We start from the raw sequence: 6,000 nt of genomic DNA on the forward strand, positions 1-6,000 counted from the left end.
ACCCCTAAATACTTTCTACTGTTAGGGTCAGTTTGCATATTACCCTTTTACTATATAGGATAGAGGCCTGGTGCACGGGTGGGGGCCGGCTGGTTTGCCTTAAAGGGTGTCCCGGATCGGGGTGGGGGTCCCGCTTGGGTGCCTGGCCAGCCTGGGTGAGGGGCTGAGGGCCGTTTTCAGGCTGACCTGGACTGAAGCTCTCAGCCTCTCCTTTTTTTCTTTTCTTTTTTATTCTATAATTGAAACTTTGTTGCCATCCTGCTCACTCCAGCTCTGAGGCCACGGCCTGCTGAAAGCAGGTATCTGGGGTTTGTTTAGCTTCTATAATTGAAGCTTTGTTGCTTTTGGAGCTGTTGCTTTTGGAACTCAGAGCCGGGCCGCGGCAGGCAGGGAACCTTGGCTTCCTCCATCACTAGAGCAAGCAAGCCTCCTGCTCGCTTCAGCTGCGTGGCTGCTGGCGGCCATCTTGGTTGGCGATTAATTTGCATATCACCCTGATTAGCCAATGGGAAGCGTAGCGAAGGTACGGTTAATTACCCTTTTTGTCTTTTCTTAGATAGGATCCCCTGGCTTTTTTTTTTTAATTTGCTGCCTACGTATTATTTGCCTGTTGTTGTTTTTTACCTTTACAAGTGAAATAATTGTTTGATTCTTTTATGTCTTCTTACATTCAACATATTTTCGAGATTAAACCATCTTTTTCTTTTGCCTTTAAAAAAAAAAAAAAAACTACAGTAGAGTATTCCTGTGGTAAATATACTCATCCCACTATTGATAAGACATTTAGGTTGCTTCCAGTTTTTGTGGTGGTGTTGTTTTTTTCACTGTGAATAATGCTGCTTTGAAAACTTAGTTTTTACTTTTTCTTTCCTTCATTTTTTATTTAAACAAACTTGCTTTGTGGTTGCCATCGAATTTAATCTTCACAAAATCGGGTATTCTTAACTGTCCTTTGCAGATGAGCAAATAGACTTCAAAAAAGTTAAATATTTACTGTAAGTTATGTAGCTAATAAGAAAGGGTGATGGGACTTGAACCCATATGTCTTTATTATAAATTTTGTCTTTAAATTCTGTTTATAAATTCTGTCTTTCTAAATTGTTGCATCTTCATTTTTCTTAAGACAGGAGCTGTCATAAATCCTAGACTTTCAGGCTAGAAATTTTTTATTTCTAGTTTCTAGGATACTGAAGTTTAGGGTTCTCAAATCCCAACTCAATGGTCATTTTTAGTGTGTGTGTATTAAAGCTTATTCACTTAGTTATAACTGTTGCATCTAAAATTGCTAAAGTTTTTCTGGGTTACAGCTGGTTTTGTAGGATAAACTTTGCTAATAATGAGAGAACAACAGAGCAGGTAACAGAATAAAGTTTACCCCTCCGCACTCTGTCTCAGAACAATGCTGTCCAGGAGAGTGGTTGAAGATTTAAGTAGAGAGAGAATAGGGTTTGCATGAGCTCTCTTGGTTTCTGCTCCTAACCAGGAAAAGAGGTAGCAAACCAGGTGAGAAATGGGCCCTCAATGAAGCCACTGTCTGTGGGGATGATGACCTGCATTCCAGTTTATTTTTAGAAACATAATTGACAGGGATTAGTGACCCGTGTGGCTGTGGTGAAGGTTGAGGGTGGAATTGGGAAGGGCAGAGAAAGGTATGCTTAGCCTGGAAGCCATGGACTGAATAGCTTTCTTCTAATGTCAAAGTGAAAACCAAGAATAGGCACCCTGCTGCTCCTTCAGGCAGAATGCAGTGCCGTGACCGAGTTGCATGGAGGCGGTTTTCATGTCGGGGTTCTCTAAGGAACAATTTATGATTAGAACTTTCTTCAATAGCATGCATTGTCTTGTGATTTAGTGAGTTTCCAAACCTAAACAAGTGTTTAAGACAAAAGCTAAATACCTATCTGCAAGGATTATTATTGGGGAGGAAATTGGGCTAGGTAATCTGTAAAGTCTTTCAAGCTCTTGATCCTGATTCTGTGACCTTGAGTTTAAAGTGACCGAAATGTGTCTAGGTGCTAGAAATACTAAAAGCATTTCATTAAGCAATTTCAGTGTTTTCATTTTGTCACAGTTATTAATGTCAGCACATCTAGAAAACATTGTTGAAGTGCTGGGGGGTGGGGATTATCAGCTCAAAGTTCTATAAAGAGTAAAAATATCCTTCAGAAATGGTGAACTCTAGATGCTTTTGACAAACAAAAAAGTGAATTAGTCACTAGCAGGCCTATAGATGGGTCATTAGGCACAGGGAAATGTCCCTTGATGGAAATATAGGAATGCAGAAAAGAATGAAGACCTCCAGAAAGGTGAGTGTAGATAAATATTGACTATTATAAAGCAATACTAGTAATATGGAGTCTGAAATTTATGTAGAGTTAAAATACATGACAACAATGATGGAAAACGCAAAAAGAATGGAAGTATTATAGTTACAGCATTATCAAGGTAAATGTATTATATTTAAGATATGTGTTGTAATATCAAAAAGAATGATAAGTTAAAAGAAAGGGAAATGAAATATTTGAGTAAACTGAAAGACAAGCAGAAGGAAAAAATGAAACAATGGGTCAAATAGAAAATAAATAGTTGGATAGTAGGTATAAAACTACCTAAATCAATAATTACATAAAGTGAAAATGGACTAAATACTCCAAGCAATAAACTAATTATCAGACTGGGGAAGAAAACAAAATGTATTTACATCCTGTGTTCAGGAGACACATATTAAAGTCACAAAAACTACAAGGATGGAAAAAGATAAACCATGCAACTACTAATGAAAAACCTTATGTAGCTATACCAATATCAGAGAAAACAGATTTTAAGTCAAGCATTAGTAGAGAGAGGGATATTCTAATATGTTTCAAATGTACAAGGCAAAATATACAACTAAAAGGAAAAATGGGCAAATCACAATTAGAAGCATTACTTTAACATACCTCTGAATAGACAAAACTAGTAAAAATATAAATCTGAAGAACACAGTTAACAAATGACCTAATTTACATACAGAGAACACTTGTCAGTGATGACAGAATTCATATTTCATTTAAGCCCATATTTAAAGTTGACCAAAACTGACAATAACCAGGCCATAAAGAAAGCCTCAAAACATTTCAGAGGATTGAAATAATTCAAAATATGCTCTCTGGCTTCAGGGAAATAATGCTAGAAATCAGTAACAAAAGATAACTAGAAAATCCTCAAGTACCTAGAAATTAAGCAGAACACACTTCTAAATAATCCATGGATCAAAGATGAAATAACAGGCATTAGAAAATATTTTAAACTGAATGATAATGAAGACATGCCATATCAAAAGTTTTGTGCTGCCACTAAAGCAATGTTTAGAGAGAAATTTATAACCTTAACTACATTTACTATGAAAGTTGAAAGGTTAAAATCAATTAAGCTTCATTTCAAGAAACAAAAATAGTAAATCAAAACCAAAAAATGTAGGAAGAAGAAAACAAAACAGTGGATAGCAGTGATATAGAAAACAAAGCTAAAGAAAAACAATAAAGCTAAATGCTGGTTCTTTGAAAAGATTATAAAAATTGATAAACCTCCAGTAAGAAGTCAATAAAAAAGAAAAATAATATCTGAATGAAGAAGAATATTATAGACTCTACAAACATTTTTTAAAAAGTGATATAATAAATGAATATCAATTTTAAAATTTGAATAAGGACAAACTCCTCAAAAATTAAATTGACAAAATAAATAGGAAATCTGGAAAGTCTTCTTCTATTAGTGGAAATGGAATTAGTTATTAAAAGCCTTCCCACAAAGAAAAGTAAGACCTCACCAGTGAATTCTTTCCAACATTTAATGGAGAAATTACTCAAACTTTATATAAATTCTTCCAGGATACAGAAAAGGCAATAGTTCCAAACAATCTGCGTTCATCCTAACCTTGATATCAAAACCTGGCCAGGACATCACAACATATTGAAAAGATACTTGTAATAATCAAAAAGGATAATGTATCACTACCACATGTAGTTCTCCATGTATGCAAACGTGGTTTATTTAATATTTGAAAAAGCAACACATTTGCCACATTTTTAAAGGAGAAAAATATAGTTATCTCAATAAGATGCAAGTTAAAAAAGAAGGATTTGATGAAATTCAATAGCCATTTTTGGTTAAAAAAAAAACAAAAAAACACGCAAACCCAATGCTTAGTAAACTATTTGCAGGGCTTCTCTAAACTGATAGAGTTGCAGTGTAGTACAGACAGATTTTGGTAAAATATTGAAGTTTTGCCCCTGAGATCAGGAACAACACAAGGATACATACAAATCACTGCTTCTATTCAACATTGTGCTAGAGATTCTAGCCGTACAATAAGGCAAGAAAAAAAAGACATGAGGATTTTTTGAAAAGGAAATAAAAGTCATATGTTTGCAAATGATACAGTTATGTACATAAAAATGCAAATGAATTTACCAACTGTTAGATTTAGTTGGACAGGATGAATGCTATAGTCCATTTATTAGTTGATCAGATATGAGAGACATCTAAGACAGTTCATATTCTATGCTCTCGCTGTGGGTTGAATGTAACTGAAAAGCAGATTGAGTTGGAAAAGCTTTGGGATTCAGGGCACAGCTACATTTGGTTGGCCTGTAAATTGTGTAACTTTTCAGAAGCTAATTTACCAAGGTAATGTGACATTTACGATGTGACAATGTAATTTGACCCAGCAATTTCACTTCTATGAATTTGTCTTACGGAAATACTTGCTGAAATTCTCATAAAAGGAAATTTACAGAAGCAAGTGTTTACATTAACAGTTGGTTTGTAGTTGTTTATTATATTAATTTTAATACACACATATAGAATATGATTTTATTCAAAGTGTACCTTTAATCCTTTAATATAATTTAGGGATAACCATTTCTATTGAGTAGGTAAGAGTTCTTGTCTGCTAAGCAGGAAGAAGTATTCACTAATGCCTATGTATCTTTTAGAGTGAGAATAACTTGTTTAATGAAATCATGTAATTTCCCTATTTTTCCGAGGGTGAATCTGTCAACTCAGGCTTTTTTTATCAAGTGCCACACAAGTTTGATTTATATCACGTTTGGTTTTCCTATGACATTATATACCTGCTTATAGACCAATAGCTCAAAACATCATTCCTCTCTCAAAATGAAACATGTCCGGGAGCCTCCTACTACACTCCCTCTGAAACCTGACTCGCCCTGCAACTCCGCCTGGAGATAGCCTACCTCACGTGGCAGAAACGGGAAATGTAAGTGAAGACAAGTTTGGACGTGTTCTACAGAATCTGGAATATCACCGTCTTGCCCCTGGTGAAACTGTGCAAGGGAGGTTAAGTAATTTCCTTTTTGGGATGTGAACCTAGGCCAGACTGACTCCTAAGCTTGTGGTGGTTCTGCTATCCCATGATGTGTGTATATTACAAGAAATGTTGGTCATCATCAGGTACTCTTCTAAGCACTTTGCATGGATCTCTCACTCAACAAACTTTAGTGAGCTCTCTATTGATTTATAAGGTTATACATCTATGAACTCAGTCAAACTTGGCTATTAATTAAATGCCCTTCAAGTTTAGTTTGTAAAAAATTAACATTCATTCCTTTTTTTAAAAAAACACACATCAGGGTTTTCGCCTTGGACCCAGATTTTCTTTTAAAATAATCAGCAAATATCTAGATCTTGCTCAGCTTCAAATTCTTGAACTGCTCTCAGTTCATTGCAGCCTACACATGCGGTGGCGTTCGATTAGCCTCCTGACTGACTTCTGAGCACATACATATCATACGTTCGAGTTTTGAAACTTATAAACACGACACACTAATTGTAAAGTTCCACTGATTTTTTTGCTCCTGTAAAATGGGCTCTTTTAATCCATCTTCAATAAAATGCAGTTGTAAAACTAATAAATTCAGTAAGAAGTAGTTTTCCTTTTTAGGGTGGAACTAAGTGCTTACTTATAGAAATAATTTTCTGACTGCAATGGTTAAAAAA

The sequence above is a fragment of the Myotis nattereri genome (genome assembly GCF_964212035.1).
Source record: "Myotis nattereri genome assembly, chromosome: 3".
Classification (NCBI taxonomy): Eukaryota; Metazoa; Chordata; class Mammalia; order Chiroptera; family Vespertilionidae; genus Myotis; species Myotis nattereri.